Genomic DNA, 18,825 nt, shown 5'->3' with positions numbered 1-18,825 from the left:
TAAATAAAAGTATGAAAAACAATGGATATAAGTGAATAGAGTACCCTGAACTAACAACATGTTACATATTACACACCCCAGGGATAACAGTCCTACATAAAAGCAGAAATAGCCACTATAATTTCATTATGAAACTTGTTGAGTTTTATGGTATGATGCATTTTTAAGTGTCTCTAAATAAAATTTGTATAAACTTCACACTTTGATGTTAGAATCTGATGATTACAGAGATAAGAAGAGCTATATAGAAATACTACTTATCGATTGAAGGAAATGTGTTTTCCTATGGCAACAACCAATTGACATACAGCACACAGGTCCTTTTCTTAAAGGAGATAAAATTCTTCAGGGGCCGCCGTTTGCATTATACAGTAATGTGCACTAACTGCTGCAAAAAATAAAAGTATACACATCTTCCTTATTAAAAAAAGAGAATATATTGTATAACCAGTTAGCAAATGGCGGACAGAAATTTCTCCAATTCTTTTCAAACTGAAGTTCTGCAACAGTTGTGTTGTGAATTATAAGAATTAATACTCTGCGTGCTATTATTAACACAAATCTTAGGAGTCATCTGAGAGTTCTATAATGTGTAAAATGAATTCAGCTTGCAGCCTTGTACATTTATATGACCACAGAACTCCTTAGTGACTGCTAATATTCTATAATTTACAGCGGATGGTGTATTGTAGCATTTACTATCACGAAAAAGAAGAGCATTAGTTATTGTCAATACACATTTATTCTTCTTAATGATGCAAAGTGTTCAGTATATTACAAGTATAGAGAGAAATGCTTTCTAGAATGTTTACATTTTTTATATAAAATATTGCATTCATTTAAAGCCATTAAGGGAATTGCATAGAAAAGAAGCAGCATTGCTCTCCTTCTCCATAGATTATGGTTTCAAGACAAGGGCACAGCTACCAATGCACCAACTGCTGCCAGGTTATATTGGGGATATCTTTGTGGGTCCGGTGTAGGAGGGAGTAGATAAACGAGTATTTGCAAAAACAATTTCTTCCTTACATATACAGTTTAATAAAAATCATACAGTATAAGTTCTGTCTATTAATGGCCTTACTTCTGCAATAACTGCACCAACTCTGGTGTCTTTTTTTCTAACAGAGAACAGCTTGGTATTTTAAAACATATGAAACATGACAAACTTTGCACTATGAGGTGTCATTATTTTACGAGTGCTTGATAATCTGTTCTCTAGCTCCACACATTTTTATATCATACAGTATGTTAATCACTCATTAATCTTTGATATTGACCTTGAACTACTTTTGATACACAGAAGGATTCACATTTAATTATAACATTCCTTTTTTGATAAGACTATACCCTTGACCCCTCTCTCAGAGTTTAGTGGTCAAACCGACATTGAATCGGGCAGATATTCTCAGCATTACCTCATTGGCCTCCATTCTAGCACAACTCAAATACTCCTGTTTCAATCGTCAATTCACATGCAGTACAATATTTAGGCAATTTATTATGCAAAAATAGATTTAATTTAGGCAGGAAAAGTTAATTGAGGTATAAAGTGGTGTGCACCCAAGAAGACATATGCATGCCTAAGATAAAGTTACTAGACCAATATTCCTAGATCTGTGTATGAGAACATTTATACTGTCATTATCACTAGAAGATAAAGTTTGCTTCATCTATAATCAGGAAATCGATTTACTGATATATTACTACTAGGAGGGTTACTGTATGACTGTGGGTTAATGCAAAGTAATAAATAAACATGAGAGAATGCTAAAAGGCTTGTTTGAAGAATTTAATGTGTTTAATGGGGTTCTCCTAGAAAGGTAATACAACTAAAAAATAATGCACATTTCAATATTAAACATGTTTTAAATACATTTACTTAGCAAAAATGTATATTTTATATATTGCACTCTGTCTGGATTCCAAGATGGCAACTGCCATCAATCACAACTAGTGTTGAGCGAGCACTAAAATGTTCGGGTGCTCGAAGCTCGGCCCGAGCTCGCCGTGATACTCGGGTGCTCGACCCGAGCAACGAGCCCAATGTTAGTCTATGGGAGACCCGAGCATTTTTGCGGCGGCACCCCCGGCAGTCTGTAGAAAGCCTAAAAAGTGCCCAAAACGATAGTGACAGTGCTCAAATGACATGGGGACAGCATGGGGGTCGCCCCAGGAAGCAATTCTGACAACCACGTCACTGTTGTCAACAACGAGTTCAGAGGTATTAAGCCACTTTTACAGGCTCACAATAAAACGTTCAAAAACGAAAGTGAAACTTTTTTCCTGTGAAATATGTTAAGGAAGTTCCTTTCCAGGGTAAAGACTTGTGTATAAGGTAAAATAAATAACCCCAAAAAAAATACTCCTCCACACCTTGGGCTATGTTCACAAGAAGCATTTTTTATGCGTTTTTGAACTTTTGTATTGCTTTCAACCGTGACAAATGCATTCACCGGGAAATGTCATTTTAACATTTTACAACCTTATCTGGCCATGTGCTGTGTGACACATGCATACAGTGCTGAAAAGACATGGCAACAGCATGGGGAAGACCCCTGGAAGCATCTCTGACACCCAGCTCACTGCCAAAAAGTGTGCCCATCAAAAGTGATCCTTGCCGCATCAGAAGATGCAGACTTGCAACTATCCCCGTGCAAGTTCTTGTCCCAGGGCAGTGTTCAATTGTACCTCCCCCATTCCTTGCAATGCAAGCGCAAATATGCAGCCAGCCACCCACCCACCCCCAGGCTGCAATACCATACTGCTAGCTTGCACTTGAAATTGGGCCTTTTAGTTTTGAGGAGACCGAAGCTGGGCACTACATCATGGCTGCTTCGGCAGCAAGGTATCCATACTCAGTCCCCAGCCGCCCGGCGGCCGGGTGTCCACGCTCGGTCCCCAGCCGCCAGGGGGCGGTCAGGTTTCCTCACTCGATCCCCGCCGCCCCTGAGGGCGGCTGGGTATCCATAAACGGTTCCCAGCCGCCCCGATTTCTCCACGGAACATCCACACAGACTTTTCTTAGCCCGGCCTACTTTAGGGCAGCATTAGTCGAGCCCACCAGAGAACCAGACTCCTCCGGTGGGCCCTGGCTTCTCCATCAGGGGAGTTGTTTGTGCCAGGGTGAGGAGCATGATGATGATAGAAATTAGCATCTGCTTTGTTTTCTTGTAATGCAAGCGTAAGTGTGCAACCTGCCACCCACCCACCCCCAGGCTGCAATACCATACTGCTAGCTTGCACTTGAAATGGGGCCTTTTAGTTTTGAGGAGGCCGAAGCTGGCCACTACCTCATGGCTGCTTCGGCAGCGAGATGTCCACACTCGGTCCCCAGCCACCACGCGGCAGGGTGTCCACACACGGTCCCCAGCCGCCAGTGGGCGGCCGGGTGTCCACACTCGGTCCCCAGCCGCCGCACGGCCGGGTGTCCACACACATTCCCCAGCCGCCTGGGGGGCAGCAGGGTGTCCATAAACGGTTCCCAGCCACCCGATTTCTCCGCGGAACATCCACACAGACTTTTCTTAGCCTGGCCTACTTTAGGGCAGCATTGGACGAGCCCACCAGAGAACTAGACTCGTCCGGTGGGCTCTGGCTTCTCCATCAGGGGACTTGTTTGTGCCAAGGTGAGGAGCATGATGATGATAGAAGATAGCATCTGCTTTGCTTTGTTGGAATGCAAGCCTAAGTGTGCAACCTGCCACCCACCCCCAGGCTGCAATACCATACTGCTAGCTTGCTTGCACTTGAAATTGGGCCTTTTAGGCATGTGGAGGCAGACTCCGGCCACCATGTCATAGCTGCGTCGGCGGCCCTTTTATCCATACTCAGTCTCCAGACGCCAGGCGGCTGGGTGTCCACGCTTGGTCCCCAGCCACCAGGGGGCGGCCGGGTGTCCACACTCGGTCCCCAGCCGCCTTGCGGCCGGCTGTACACACACAGTCTCCAGCCGCCTGGGGGCGGCCGGGTGTCCATAAACTCTCCCCAGCCACCCATATTTCTCCACGGAACATCCCCACACACTTTTCTTAGACTGGCCTGCTTTAGGGCAGCATTGGACGAGCCTACCAGAGAACCCGACTCCTCCGGTGGGCCCTGGCTTCTCCATCAGGGGAGTTGTTTGTGCCAAGGTGAGGAGCATGATGAGGATGATAGAAGTTAGCATCAGCATTGCATTCAAGAAATGCAAGCGCATGTATGTAGTAGCGGCAAGGCCTGAGGTGGTCAGCGTTTTGGCGCATATCCTCCCTCCTCCGAGGATTGCTGGATGTATTCCTGCTACTATCCAAGTTCTATGACTCCCGTTAAAACAAAGCTTCAGGTGATAAATGATGGATGAGGTAGTGACAAAGGAGAAAGATCAGGAGGAACAGGGACCATTCACATCAATATCAGGCCAGTCAACCACAAATGTCTTGTACGATATGTTTCTGTAACAATAGGAGCGGTTCGGCTACACAGTTATAGGGCATACAGTGAGTGCAATGCATACCAAAAATTTTGAGGCACTCCAATGCCCCTTGGAAATGACATGGAGGTCAGAGGGCCTTAACTAAACCTTTTTTTCCATATATAGCAACTGCGTCTCCTGTGCACTGTTGGCCTAAGCAGTGAATGGAAGGCTTTCCAAAAATTATGAGGAACTGCAATGCCCCTTGAAACAGACGTGGATTACAGCATACTAAAAACCTTCTACCCATTATTGGGGAGTGTGTCTCCCTTAGTTTTCACCTTTGCATTGAAAAGAAAAAGCTGACTAAAATTAGGAGGAAATGCAATGCCCATTGGAAGAGTCTTGGAGATTAGAGGTAAGGTAATTAAAAACAACATTTCAATGCCCATTGGAAGAGCTGTGGAGTTCAGAGTGGCTTAAGAAAACGCTATTAATGCCCTTTGAAGAGACGTGGAGGTCACAGTAGCTTAACAAGATGGTTTTAATGCCCCTTGAAAGAGTCGTGGAGGTTGCAGTGGAATAAAAAGACAATATCAATGCCCCGTGGAAGAGATGTGGAGGTCACAGTAGCTTAACAAGACCGTTTTAATGCCCCTTGTAAGAGATGTTGAGTTCAGAGTGGTTTAACAAGATGGTTTAAATGCCCCTTGGAAGAGTGGTGGAAGTTACTGTGGAATAAAAAGACAATGCAATGCCCCGTGGAATAGACGGTGAGGTCACAGTAGCTTAACAAGACGGTTTTAATGCTCCTCGGAAGGGACGTGGAGGTCACAGTAGCTTAACAAGACGGTTTTAATACCCCTTGGAAGAGCTGTGGAGTTCAGAATGGTTTAACAAGATGGTTTTAATGCCCCTTGGAAGAGACGTGGAGGTCACAGTAGCTTAACAAGATGGTTTTAATGCCCCTTGGAAGAGAAGTGGAAGTTACAGTGGAATTAAAAGATAATATAAATGCCCCGTGGAAAAGACGTTGAGGTCACAGTAGCTTAACAAGACGGTTTTAATGCCCCTCAGAAGAGCTGTGGAGTTCAGAGTGGTTTAACAAGATGGTTTTAATGCCCCATGGAAGAGACATGGAGGTCACAGTAGCTTAACAATATGGTTTTAATGCCCCTTGGAAGAGTGGTGGAGGTCGCAGTGAAATAAAAAGACAATATCAATGCCCCGTGGAAGAGACGTGGAGGTCACAGTAGCTTAACAAGACGGTTTTAATGCCCCTTGGAATAGCTGTGAAGTTCAGAGTGGTTTAACAAGACGGTTTTAATGCCCCTTAGAAGAGACGTGGGGGACACAGTAGGTTAAAAAGACGGTTTTAATGCCCCTTTGAAGTGTGGTGGAAGTTACAGTGGAATAAAAAGACAATATCAATGCCCCTCGGAAGAGACGTGGAGGTCACAGTAGCTTAACAAGACGGTTTTAATGCCCCTTGGTAGAGCTGTGGAGTTCAGAGTGGTTTAACAAGACAGTTTTAATGCCCCTTGGAAGAGACATGGAGGTCACAGTAGCTTAACAAGATGGTTTTAATGCCCCTTGGAAGAGTGGTGGAGGTTGCAGTGGAATAAAAAGACAATATCAATGCCCCGTGGAAGAGATGTAGAGGTCACAGTAGCTTAAAAAGACGGTTTTAATGCCCCTTGGAAGAGCCATGCAGTACAGTATATTACAAACATTAGTCCCATTATTGGGGAGTGGGTCTCCCATAGTATTTGCTTATGCCTTCCAAGCAAAAGCTTCGAAAAATTAGAACAGAGCAACTTGCAATGCCCCTTACAAGAGCCATGCAGTACAGCATATTACAAACATAAGTCCCATTATTGGGGAGTGGGTCTCCCTTAGTATTTGCTTATGCCTTCCAAGCAAAAGCTTCCAAAAATTAGGATGGAGCAACTTGCAATGCCCCTTACAAGAGCCATGTAGTACAGCATATTACAAACATAAGTCCCATTATTGGGGAGTGGGTCTCCCATAGTATTTGCTTATGTCTTCCAAGCAAAAGCTTCCAAAAATTAGGATGGAGCAACTTGCAATGCCCCTTACAAGAGCCATGCAGTACAGCATATTACAAACATAAGTCTCATTATTGGGGAGTAGGTCTCCCATAGTATTTGCTTATGCCTTCCAAGCAAAAGCTTCCAAAAATTAGGACGGAGCAACTTGCAAGGCCCCTTACAAGAGTCATGCAGTACAGCATATTACAAACATAAGTCTCATTATAGGGGAGTAGGTCTCCCATAGAATTTGCTTATGCCTTCCAAGCAAAAGCTTCCAAAAATTAGGACGGAGCAACTTGCAATGCCCCTTACAAGAGCCATGCAGTACAGCATATTACAAACATAAGTCCCATTATTGGGGAGTGGGTCTCCCATAGTATTTGCTTATGCCTTCCAAGCAAAGTCTTCCAAAAATTAGGACGGAGCAACTTGCAATGCCTCTGACAAGAGCCATGCAGTACAGCATATTACAAACATTCGTCCTATTATTGGGGAGTGGGTCTCCCATAATATTTTCTTATGTCTTCCAAGCAAAAGCTTCCAAAAATTAGGAAGGAGCAACTTGCAATGCCCCTTACAAGAGCCATGCAGTACAGCATATTACAAACATAAGTCTCATTATTGGGGTGTAGGTCTCCCATAGTATTTGCTTAAGCCTTCCAAGCAAAAGCTTCCAAAAATTAGGATGGAGCAACTTGCAAGGCCCCTTACAAGAGTCATGCAGTACAGCATATTACAAACATAAGTCTCATTATAGGGGAGTAGGTCTCCCATAGTATTTACTTATGCCTTCCAAGCAAAAGCTTCCAAAAATTAGGACGGAGCAACTTGCAAGGCCCCTTACAAGAGTCATGCAGTACAGCATATTACAAACATAAGTTTCATTATTGGGGAGTAGGTCTCCCATAGTATTTGCTTATGCCTTCCAAGCAAAAGCTTCCAAAAATTAGGACGGAGCAACTTGCAATGCCCCTTACAAGAGCCATGCAGTACAGCATATTACAAACATAAGTCCCATTATTGGGGAGTGGGTCTCCCTTAGTATTTGCTTATGCCTTCCAAGCAAAGTCTTCCAAAAATTAGGACGGAGCAACTTGCAATGCCTCTGACAAGAGCCATGCAGTACAGCATATTACAAACATAAGTCCTGTTATTGGGGAGTGGGTCTCCCATAATATTTTCTTATGTCTTCCAAGCAAAAGCTTCCAAAAATTAGGAAGGAGCAACTTGCAATGCCCCTTACAAGAGCCATGCAGTACACTATATTACAAACATAAGTCCCTTTACTGGGCAGTGGGTCTCCCATAGTATTTGCTTATGCCTTCCAAACAAAAGCTTCCAAAAATTAGGACGGAGCAACTTGCAATGCCTCTTACAAGAGCCATGCAGTACAGCATATTACAATCATTAGTCCCATTATTGGGGAGTGTGTCTCCCATAGAATTTGATTATGCCTTCCAAGAAAAATCTTCCAAAAATTCGAAAGGAGCAACTTGCAATGCCCCTTACAAGAGCCATGCAGTACAGCATATTACAAACATAAGTCCCATTATTGGGGAGTGGGTCTCCCATAGTATTTGCTTATGCCTTCCAAGCAAAGTCTTCCAAAAATTAGGACGGAGCAACTTGCAATGCCCCTTACAAGATCCATGCAGTACAGTATATTACAAACATAATTCCCAATATTGGGGAATGGGCCTCCCATAGTATTTTCTTATGCCTTCCAAGCAAAAGCTTCCAAAAATTAGGACAAAGCAACTTGCAATGCCTCTTACAAGAGCCATGCAGTACAGCAGATAACAAACATTAGTCCCATTATTTAGGAGTGGGTCTCCCATAGTATTTGCTTATGCCCTCCAAGCAAAAGCTACCAAAAATTATGAGGAAATGCAATGCCCGTTCGAAGAGTCGTGGAGGTCCCAGTAGCTTATCAAGACGCGTTTAATGCCCCTCAGAAGAGACGTGGAGGTCAGAGTGGTATAACAAGATGCTTTTAATGCCCCTCAGAAGAGAAGTGGAGGTCAGAGTGGTATAACAGGATAGTTTCAATGCCCCTTACAAGAGACGTGGAGGTCAGAGTGGTATAATAAGACGCTTTTAATGCCCCTCAGAAGAGACGTGGAGGTCAGAGTGGTGTAACAAGACGCTTTTAATGCCCCTTACAAAAGACGTGGATGTCAGAGAGGTATAACAAGACGCTTTTAATGCCCCTTACAAGAGACGTGGAGGTCAGAGTGGTTTAACAAGTAGTATTGAGCCACCCCCTAGTCTTCGAGTGCGGTTCGGTTCGTCGAACACCCTTGTGTTCGCCGAACTGTTCGTCGAACACCTTCGAACACCATTAAAACCAATGGCAGGCAAACAAAAACACATAGAAACACATAGAAAACATCTTCAAAGGTGTCCAAAAGCTGACAAACTGCTCAGAAGACATAACTAATACATGGAACAGTGACAAGTACATATAGTCATGCGAAAAGAAAAGAGGTGGAGGAGTAAAAGGAGGGGGAGACACAGATATAGGCATGTCATGCCCTTCTAAAATCCAAAAAGTGAGAAGCCGACACGGCCAGGCCGTTCCTGCCCGTGCCACCTCCGTTTGTGCAAGAGCCGCTGTGGACCCTGACGGCCAGCCCCCCTCTCCCAATACTGGTGCCTGTCCGCTGGTGGGTCGAGCGAGCCCCCCTGTGGTGGAGGCAGCTCTAAGCTTTTTCATTTAAATTGTCTCTCTAATTTGAATGAATACACTTTAAATCCTTTTACAAGGATCTATTGGAGGGCAAGTCTCATCCCAGCAGCCGCGTAATTCCAGCTCCAGTAGCGTCCACTAAAGCTGCTGCAGTTAAAAAGCTTTTATAAGGATCGAGCTCGGCTGTCCACCGCAAGGCATCCTACTGCCAGTCCCAGCCCCTATGCCTTGGGGTGCCTCCTGATGCTCTTCACTGAATATCCCGTGGTCCCGAAGTATTTCCTTTGAAAAAATGAAGTGTCCAAACTACAGGTGGTGTAGCTTGCTAAACAGGCGGGATAATCCGCTGACTAGCAGACACTGCTACTAGGCACAAAGTATTTCCTGGGCTAGATGCAGTTAAAACTTTGTAATTAGATACTCTCGTTGGATGCTGAGAAAGCATTCCATAGAGTCTCCTGGCACGCCATATATTATTCTCTTAAAAAGCTTGGGGTAGGGGCCTAGGGGACCCTTTTATAGCCAAAATCACGGCCCTGTATCGCAATGCATCAACTAGGCTGAAGATAAATGGAACTGTAGCACCCCGAGGGCTCAGTTGCTACAGAGGTATTGCACCTCACCCAGAGGTGTGATATCTCACTCTCAGGTAACGATGGAGTGTGGATCAGGACCCGACACCTGCATGCATTACACCACATTGCCGTGGGGCAGGGCGACCAATATGCCCCTGAGAAGGGAACGACAGTCCCTGTCCCTGGCTGGAGTGGGGGGAGGGAACACTGAGGAAGGGGAACCCTGTAGTGCAGGACCAAGGAGGAAGGAGTTCCTGGGTGCATTGAGAAGGGAGTATAAAAGGAGGGCACCATCTTAGTTCAGTGCAGAGAAGTCTGAGCAGAAGTGACAGGGAGCAGGGGCTCTGCATGAGCTCTGCTCCAGAGGCGGGCCTAGTAACAGAGGCCCAGGCCTGGAAGAGGGAGAAGGAAGGAAGAGGAGCGGAGAAGGCTCCAGGAACGAGGAATGAAGGGATCCCAGGGGTGTGGACGGGCGAGTCGCCACCGCACGCCCGAATCCACCTGTGTGGAGGGGTCAGGCCAAAGGGGGAGACCGGTCCCCGAAACTAGTTTAGGCGGGAAATGACCTTCAGCTAGAAACCGGAGGCTGTGACATTTTATGTGGCGCAGCCCCTCGTTACACCCGCTAGGAGGGCAGCACATAGGGTCAGGGAAACTGGCGCCAAGTTTACCAAGAGAGGCCCGAGGCAGCCGGACAGAAGGGTTGGTAAGAAAGGCCAGACAAAGGACACACAAAGGGCGTCCTGTGAAGCGCTCCAAAGTTATCTGGGAGTAGTCTGAGCCCCTCACCTGGTGAGCACAGTACGACGTGGGCAGCCGTTACCTGCAGAAGTGGTCTGGATAATAAGGACTGTGAGTAAAGGCCCTGGACTGCATCACTGACTCCGTGTCGTTACTGCTGCTGCCCTGCACCATCACCCCCATCCTCCACATACACTGCCCTGAGGCTATACTCCTCCCGTGGGGAGTTATGCTACTCTCTGCTGCACCCACAACACCAGCCTCAGCGGTCTGCCCTGCAGCGGCGGTTCACTCTGACCGCAATCCACGGGTGGCGTAGTCGGACAGTTAAACATCAAAACCACATAAATAGTTCCGCCACTGGTTTGACCGCCCTGAGCCACGGAACCGGGTCGCCGCCACGGAGACTACAACCACCAGCATCCACCAAAAAGGGTCCGGCTCCGGATGTCCCAAGGCCCAGGGGGCGCGTCAGAACATTTTCATCACCTTTCATAATCACCAATGGGACAAGGCAGGGATGTCCTCTGTCCCCTCTCTTATACATCCCAGTGACGGAGCACCTGCTCTCATCAATTCGCCATAACCCCAATATTAGGTGGATTGAGGTGGGAGGCACCGAGTACAAGTGCTCTGCATTTGCTGATGATGTCAATCACATATATCCTTCATTAGGCTGTTATGGCTGAATTAGATCACTTTGTTACATGGTCAAATTTTAAAATCGATACAGCGAAGTCTGAGGCCCTCGATTTCTCCCTCCCCAAATCCATACAGGATTCCATACAGTCCAACTTTCCCTTTGCCTGGCCCTCACAGGGTATGAAATTCTTAGGAATTCCTATTCATAGAGACCTCTCCCGTCTATGTTATCTTAATTTTGGGCCCTTTATTGAACAACTCCATACAGACCACGGTTGGCAAGTTAGAACTGTAAGATTCACTACGTGAACCACTGGTGTTTTGTGGAAAAGCACATGTGCACTGTGTTCCAAATTATTATGCAAAAAGTGTTTAGGAGTGATAAGGGAAGAATTTGTTTGTTTGTCAGTTAAACTCATTGATGGTGATGTGTGTCAGGGCTTTTATATCACTGTAAGCAATTGCAGACACCTGTGCTAATTAGTTTGGCAGGTGTGTTTAATAAACGGCAAGATTACTTAAGAAGGCTGTCCCGCATTATTAAGCAGCCTACATTTTCTGCCAAAATGGGAAAGAAATAGGATGTGTCGGCTGCTGAGAAGCAACAAATTGTGGAGTGTTTAGGTCAAGGCATGAATACAATCAACCTTGTGCGATGATCAGGAAGAAGTGTCTTGGCAATCAAGAGGTATGTAGCTGATTCACAGTACACAGGTGTGCGTGCTGATAAGGGCAAATTGAGGACTCTTTCCTACAGGCAATTACGTCAGGTTAAAAGAGCAGCGGCAAAAAAGCCTTGTCATAGCAGCAGACAAGTTTTTGAAGATGCTGGTGCCTCCAACGTCCCCCGAACAACAAGATCCAGGGTCCTTCAGAGGTTTGCAGCTGTGTGTACGCCATCCTGTCGACCTCCTCTATCCACTGCACACAAGCAGAAATGGCTCCAGTGGGCCAAACATTACATGAAGACTGATTTCAAAACTGCTTTGTTCACGGATGAGTGCCGTGCAATGCTCCATGGTCCAGATGGATGGAGTGGAGGATGGCTGGTTGATGGACACCCCACGCAAACACGGCTACAGCACCAACAAGGAGGAGGTGGAGTAATGTTTTGGGCTGGAATCATGGGGAGAGAGATTGTCAGCCCCTTTAGGATCCCTGAAGGGGTAAAGATGAACTCCATAATGTATGTGGAGTTTCTCAAACAGCACTTTCTGCCATGGTTCAAGAAGAAGAACCGTGTATTCCACAGCAAGATCATTTTCATGCATGATAATGCACCGTCTCATGCTGCACATAACACATCTGCATCTCTGGCTGATATGGTCATAAAAGGGGACAAACTTATGGTGTGACTCCCATGCTCCCCTGACCTCTACCCCATTCAGAACCTCGGGAGCATCATCAAAAGGAGTGTCTATGATGGCGGGAGGCAGATCACATCTAAGCAACAGCTCTGGGAGGGTATTCTGTCCTCATGCAAAACAATTGAAGCAGAAACCATCCAAAACCTGACAAATTCAATGGACGAGAGAGTTCAGAAGCTCCATTCGAACAAGGGGTCCTATGTGCAAATGTAACATCACCTAGAATAAAGTTTTGAGTTGAAAACTGTTTGAATTCAGTTTCTAATAACCTGCTAATGCTTATAATTTCAAAAACCATTTTTTTGGACTTTATTAAAATGAAAAGGTTGATCGAAGAGTGGCAACCCATTAGTCAGGTTTACTTCGAAATCTGACAATCTGAGGATCATGTTGCAGGTAGTGCAGCAAGAAGGCACTTATGTGTCTTGCGCATCACGGAGCCCCAAAATTATTTTCCGGGCTAGATGCAGCTAAAAATTATTATTAATTTTAAATCTGGTGGAGCTTAGTATAGATGGCCTAATAGAATCAGTACTTGCACACTGCTACAAAGCCCAAATTATTTTCCAGCAAATATACAGATAAACATGATTAGTAATTTTAAATCTGGTGGAGCTTAGTATAGATGGCCTAATAGAATCATTACTGCACACTGCTACAAAGCCCAAATAATTTTCCAGCCAAGATACAGATAAACATGATTAGTAATTTTAAATCTGGTGTAGCTTAGTATAGATGGCCTTATAGAATCATTACTGCACACTGCTACAAAGCCCAAATAATTTTCCAGCCAAGATACAGATAAACATGATTAGTAATTTGAAAGCTTAAAACGGTTGGTGAGGTGATTTTAACCAATCATCAAACTTTTACTCTCCCCAGGATGACACAGGGGTAGAAAAGTCATTTCGGATCCATGATTTGTTCATATTTATGAACGTGAGTCTGTCTACAGTATCAGTGGAGAGCCTCGTGCGCTTATCTGTCAGCACACCACCAGCAGCGCTGAACACACGTTCAGACAGAACGCTGGCTGCTGGGCATGACAAGATCTCCAAGGCGTAAGTGGCGAGCTTCGGCCATTTATCCAGATTGGAAGCCCAAAAAGAGCAAGGGTCCAGTGACACAGTCATAGCTTCAATGTTTACTTGGAGATACTCCTGTACCATCGTCACTGGGCGTTGACTATGTGTCTGACTTCTTGTCTCCTGTGGCCTTGCAAAGGATGAACTAAAAAAGTGATGAAATGATTCCGCAAAATTGATGTTACCAGCAGATAATGTGGATCCCGTTGGCCCAGGCTATACGTCAGAACGTTTTGCACCAGGGCTTGTCGGTGCTGCCACAGTCGCTGCAACATGTGCAGACTTGAATTCCACCGGGTAGGCACGTCGCATTTTAGCCGGTGAAGTGGCAGGCCCAACGACTTCTGTAGAGATGTAAGTCGCTGAGCTGCGGGATGCAAACGGCGGAAGTGAGCACACAGCGACCGTGCCCTCTGCAGAAAGCCATCTAGTCCAGGATAGTGGGCTAAAAATTGCTGGACAACCAGGTTCAACACGTGGGCCATACAAGGCACATGTGTGACATTGCCCTGGCGAAGGGCCGCACCCAGGTTTGCAGCATTGTCGCACACGGCCTTCCCTGGTTTCAGGTCCAGTGGAGACAACCATTCTTGAAATTGGTTCTCCAGAGCTGACCACAACTCCTCAGCTGTGTGACTCACATTTCCCATACATTTCAAAGTAAAAACCGCCTGATGATGTTGAGCCCTACTGCCAGCATAGTAAGGAGGTGTGCAGGATCCCTTCTGCGCAGTTAGAAAGCTTGTGGCATGACCAGACAGGCGTTGGGTGCAGGTGGAGGACCGAGAGGAGGTTGAGGAAGCAGAAGCAGTGGAGGAACTTTGACATGAAGAGGATTGATGCACAACTCGTAGGGACGGCAAGACTTGGACAGCAGCCCCTTTTCCTGCTGTCACCATAGTTACCCAGTGCCCAGTCAGCGACATGTAACGCCCCTGTCCATGCCTACTCGTCCAAGTGTCTGTGGTGAAATGCACCCTGTCACACACAGAGTTTCTCAAAGAAGCGGTGATGTTGTGTGCGACATGCTGGTGGAGCGCAAGCACACCTTTCTTTGAGAAGTAGCGCCGACTGGGCATCTGGTACTGGGGCACTGCGACGGACATAAGGTCTCGAAAATCCTCTGTGTCCACCAGGCGGAAAGGCAGCATTTCTGTAGCCAAGAGCTTGCAGATGGTGAAATTCAACCTCTTAGCTTTCTCATGGCTAGGAGGAAATGGTCTTTTATTTGTCCACATCTGAGGGACTGAGGGCTGGCTGTTGTGCTTAGACAGGGTTGATAAGGGTGTCCCTGGCAAAATGCCGGTCTGTGAGGAAGATGCAGGCGGACATGTTAGGTTGCCTTGATCCAAAGGTGGTGCTATCGATGTTGGACAGCGCTCAGCACCATTTGGTGTTACCACCTCCAAAGAAATTGATGACCTGCCAATCACGCTGGCTGTTGCGGCTAAAGAGGTGGCAGGTCTGCGTCCCAAAACAGGTGTGACTGATGTCCCCCAGTCACAGAGGATGAAGAGGCAGCAGATGCATAAGATGGGGCAGACAGTGGTTGGCCCGGCCGGCTAGGCCGCATTGTAGCACAGTGAGCTTCCCACTGCAACTTATGCTTCATGTCCATGTGCTGGTTCATGCATGAAGTACTCAAACTATGTATTTTTTGGCCTCTACTTTGCTTTTGTTGACAAATGTTACAGATAACACGAGTTGGGTCATCTTTATTGATCTGAAAAAATGCCCAGGCTATGCAAGGCTTAGCACCCATGCGACCTGAAGAGCCTCCACGACTTGTGGTCAGAGGCAGAGTTGTGTTTGAGGATGCAGTTGTTGACGTGCTTCCAGTACTACGTCTCTGTCCAGGAAGGCGCAACCTGACCTCGTCGTCACTAGCATCCTCCTCCACCTCCTCTGCTGACCTCATCTCTTGGCTGACTGTGGGTTGACAGTAAGTGGGATCTCCAACCTCGTCATCATCACCCTGTGTGTTATCACACCCGTCGTCCTCAGAGCCAACCTGTTCCTGCCCTGACAAAAAACTAAAGTTGTCGCTCCAATCAGGTATTTGAGTCTCATCATCGTCTTCCTCATTGTCTCCACCAACAGGAGTTACAGTTTGGGAATGAGGGTCTACATTATGGTCAGAACCTTCTGCGTCTGGTCCTGGATCCGACTCATAAAGATTCTGGGCATAAGTGCAGATCATTTCCTCGTCTGGATTCACAGAAGCGCTGGAGCCGACCTCTGATTCCCAGGCTATAGTATGAGTAAACAGCTCTGCAGACTCAACCATCTGTTCTACCTCATACTCAGATGGGCAGCTGGAGATTTGGGAGCTGTGAGGAAGCAAGTGCGATTGGGGTGACACCTCTGAGGACTGGAGTATTTGTGATGTTGAAGTTGATGTGGAGGAGAGCCCACTTAAAGGAGCACTTGATATCCGTTGAAGCACCTGCTGTTTTTGTGCCTCATCTGGAATTTGTAGCGATTGGCATGGCCGTATGAAAGGGATGTTATCACATTGTCCGCTCAAAGAAGTAGACATTTTAGTTTTGCTGGAAGATGGTCTTTCTTATGCAGATGTTACTGTTGCTTTAACACCTACTCCACGGGCACAACCTTTTTTCCCCTTCCCAACACGCCTATTCCCCTTTCCACCAGCAGCAGGCCTTTTTCCACTTATTTTGATGGTTAAATAATTCACAACTCTTGAGTTGTTTGCACAAAAAAACAATGGATGGGAACCGAGCAGAGCTGAGTGGCCAAACTGTGGTATTAGGCCAAAACTATTTTTTGGGTTAGATGCAGAAAAAAATTATATTCCATTTGCAACCTGATGGAGGTCAGTATAGATGGACTAATAGAACAAGTCCCGCACACTGCTAGAAGGCCAAATATTTTTTCAGAGCTAGATGCAGAAAAAATGATATTCAATTTCTAACCTGATGGAGGTCAGTATAGATGGACTAATAGAACAAGTCCCACACACTGCTAGAAGGCCAAATATCTTTTCAGAGATAGATGCAGAAAAAAATTATATTCAATTTGCAACCTTATGGAGGTCAGTATAGATGGACTAATAGAATGATGCTATGCCCAAAAGGTTTTACTTCACTAGGTGCAGTAAAAAAATTGGTATTCTATACACAGGTGGTGTAGCTTGCAACACAGATAGGCTACTCCACTGACTAACACACTCTGCAATAGGCCAAAAAGGATTAGCTTTGCTAGATTTAGCCAAATGCTGTGAAAAAAACTTGCACAGCACTGGCACAGACCTGCCTGGCAAAAACTGATAGGAACTGATGTAACTTAGTCCTGAAAAGGACTGCAATTACAATTAGTCTTTACGCCCACAACCTATCTATTTAAGAGCACAGACCTGCCTGATAAAAGTCGTAGGAAATGCTGTAACCTAGACCTTAAAAGGACTGCAATCACAACTATTCCCTACTCCCAAGCTATCTGTAGATTTGTGCGAAAATTGGCTTGAAATTAACAAGGTATAGTGCACACAGCAACAGCGGTGCCGTCTAACACGCAGCTGCAGTAGTGAGAAATTGGTGGCGACGGGGAAAATGGCTTGGTCTTATAAGGCAAGGACATGTGACATACACTGCCAATGACACATGCCCTTGCTTGTGTGAAAAAAAGCACTTCGCTCCTTGTGTGCACTGCTGATAGGCTGACAGATTGCACCTCCCCACTGTAAATGCGGGAAAGAGAAAAAAAAATGGAGATCTTCATTATTCCTGCAGAGATCCATCCCCTGCAACTCCCCCCGCCCCGCTGTACACTCAAACTCCGTATTAACATTAATTTTCATCATTACTGAGAAAAAATCCAGTTATGATTTTGGTGCACGAACAGTTATCGAACATAACCTCGAACAGCCGAATTTTTTTCAAATTGTTCGTGTTCGCCGAACGGCTCGAACACCGCCCAAAACAGCTCGAATTTGAGATTGGCGAACAGTTCGAGTCAAACAACGCTCATCTCTAATAACAAGACTCTTTTAATGCCCCTCAGAAGAGACGTGGAGGTCAGAGTGGTATAACAAGACGGTTTTAATGCCCCTAACAAGAGACGTGGAGGTCAGAGTGGTATAACAAGATGCTTTTAATGCCCCTCAGAAGAGACGTGGAGGTCAGAGTGGTATAACAAGACGCTTTTAATGCCCCTTACAAGAGACGTGGAGGTTAGAGTGGTATAACAAGACGCTTTTCATGCCCCTCAGAAGAGACGTGGAGGTCAGAGTGGTATAACAAGATGCTTTTAATACCCCTTACAAGAGACGTGGAGGTCAGAGTGGTATAACAAGACGCTTTTCATGCCCCTCAGAAGAGACGTGGAGGTCAGAGTGGTATAACAAGACGGTTTTAATGCTCCTTGGAAGAGCCATACAGTACAGCATCTTAAAAATATTATTCCCATTATTGGGGAGTGGGTCTCCCACAGTCTTTGCTTATGCCTTCCAAACAAAAGCTGACAAAAATCAGGATGGAGGAATTTTCAATAATGGCAACACGGACCACGGTCACCCTTGTGTTATAGTGGTGGTGGAGGCTGAGGATAAGGAGGAGAACATAAAACAGCCGAAATGAGGAAGCATATACCCATGTGTGGGTGTGAAGCGGTGCATGTGAATATACCTCCCGAAATAACACAGTGGATTTGACTTTATGTTACTCTGCTGTCATTTGGTGGTGATGAGAAGTCTGGCCCAATCCAGCCCTTGTTCATTTTGAAAAGGGTCAGCTTGTCAGCATTGTCAGTTGACAGGCGAGTGCGCTTATCAGTTATAATTCCCCCAGCGGCACTAAAATCACGCTCCGATAACACGCTAGTGGCAGGGCAGGCCAGGACCTCCAAGGCGTACAGAGCGAGATCATTCCAAGTGTCCAGCTTGGATACCCAATAATTAAAAGGCACAGAGGAATCACGGAGGACGCTCGTACGGTCGGCAAGGTAATCCCTCACCATCTTTTGAAACTTTCCACTCCTTGTGAGAGTACCCCGCGCCTCTGGGTCTGTCCGAAGGGAGGGTCTGAGAAAACTGTCCCAGAATGTTGACAGTGTTCCCCTGCCTCTGCTGGATTGGAGTTGTGTCTCTCTCGCATGTACGCCTTTGTTGGACAACAACGAACTGTGACCTCTGCCGCTAGCGTGTTCAGATGGGAATTTTTTTAACAGTTCTGCAGCAACGGCCTTCTGGTACTGCCCCATTTTTGTAGACCTCTCCACCTCTGAAATAAGAGAGTGAAAGTTCTCCTTGTAGCAGGGGT

Source organism: Phyllobates terribilis, unplaced genomic scaffold (genome assembly GCF_046119375.1).
Source record: "Phyllobates terribilis strain yellow unplaced genomic scaffold, ASM4611937v1 Scaffold_10__3_contigs__length_209671492, whole genome shotgun sequence".
Taxonomy (NCBI): domain Eukaryota; kingdom Metazoa; phylum Chordata; class Amphibia; order Anura; family Dendrobatidae; genus Phyllobates; species Phyllobates terribilis.
Note: the sequence above shows the minus strand (reverse complement) of the source record.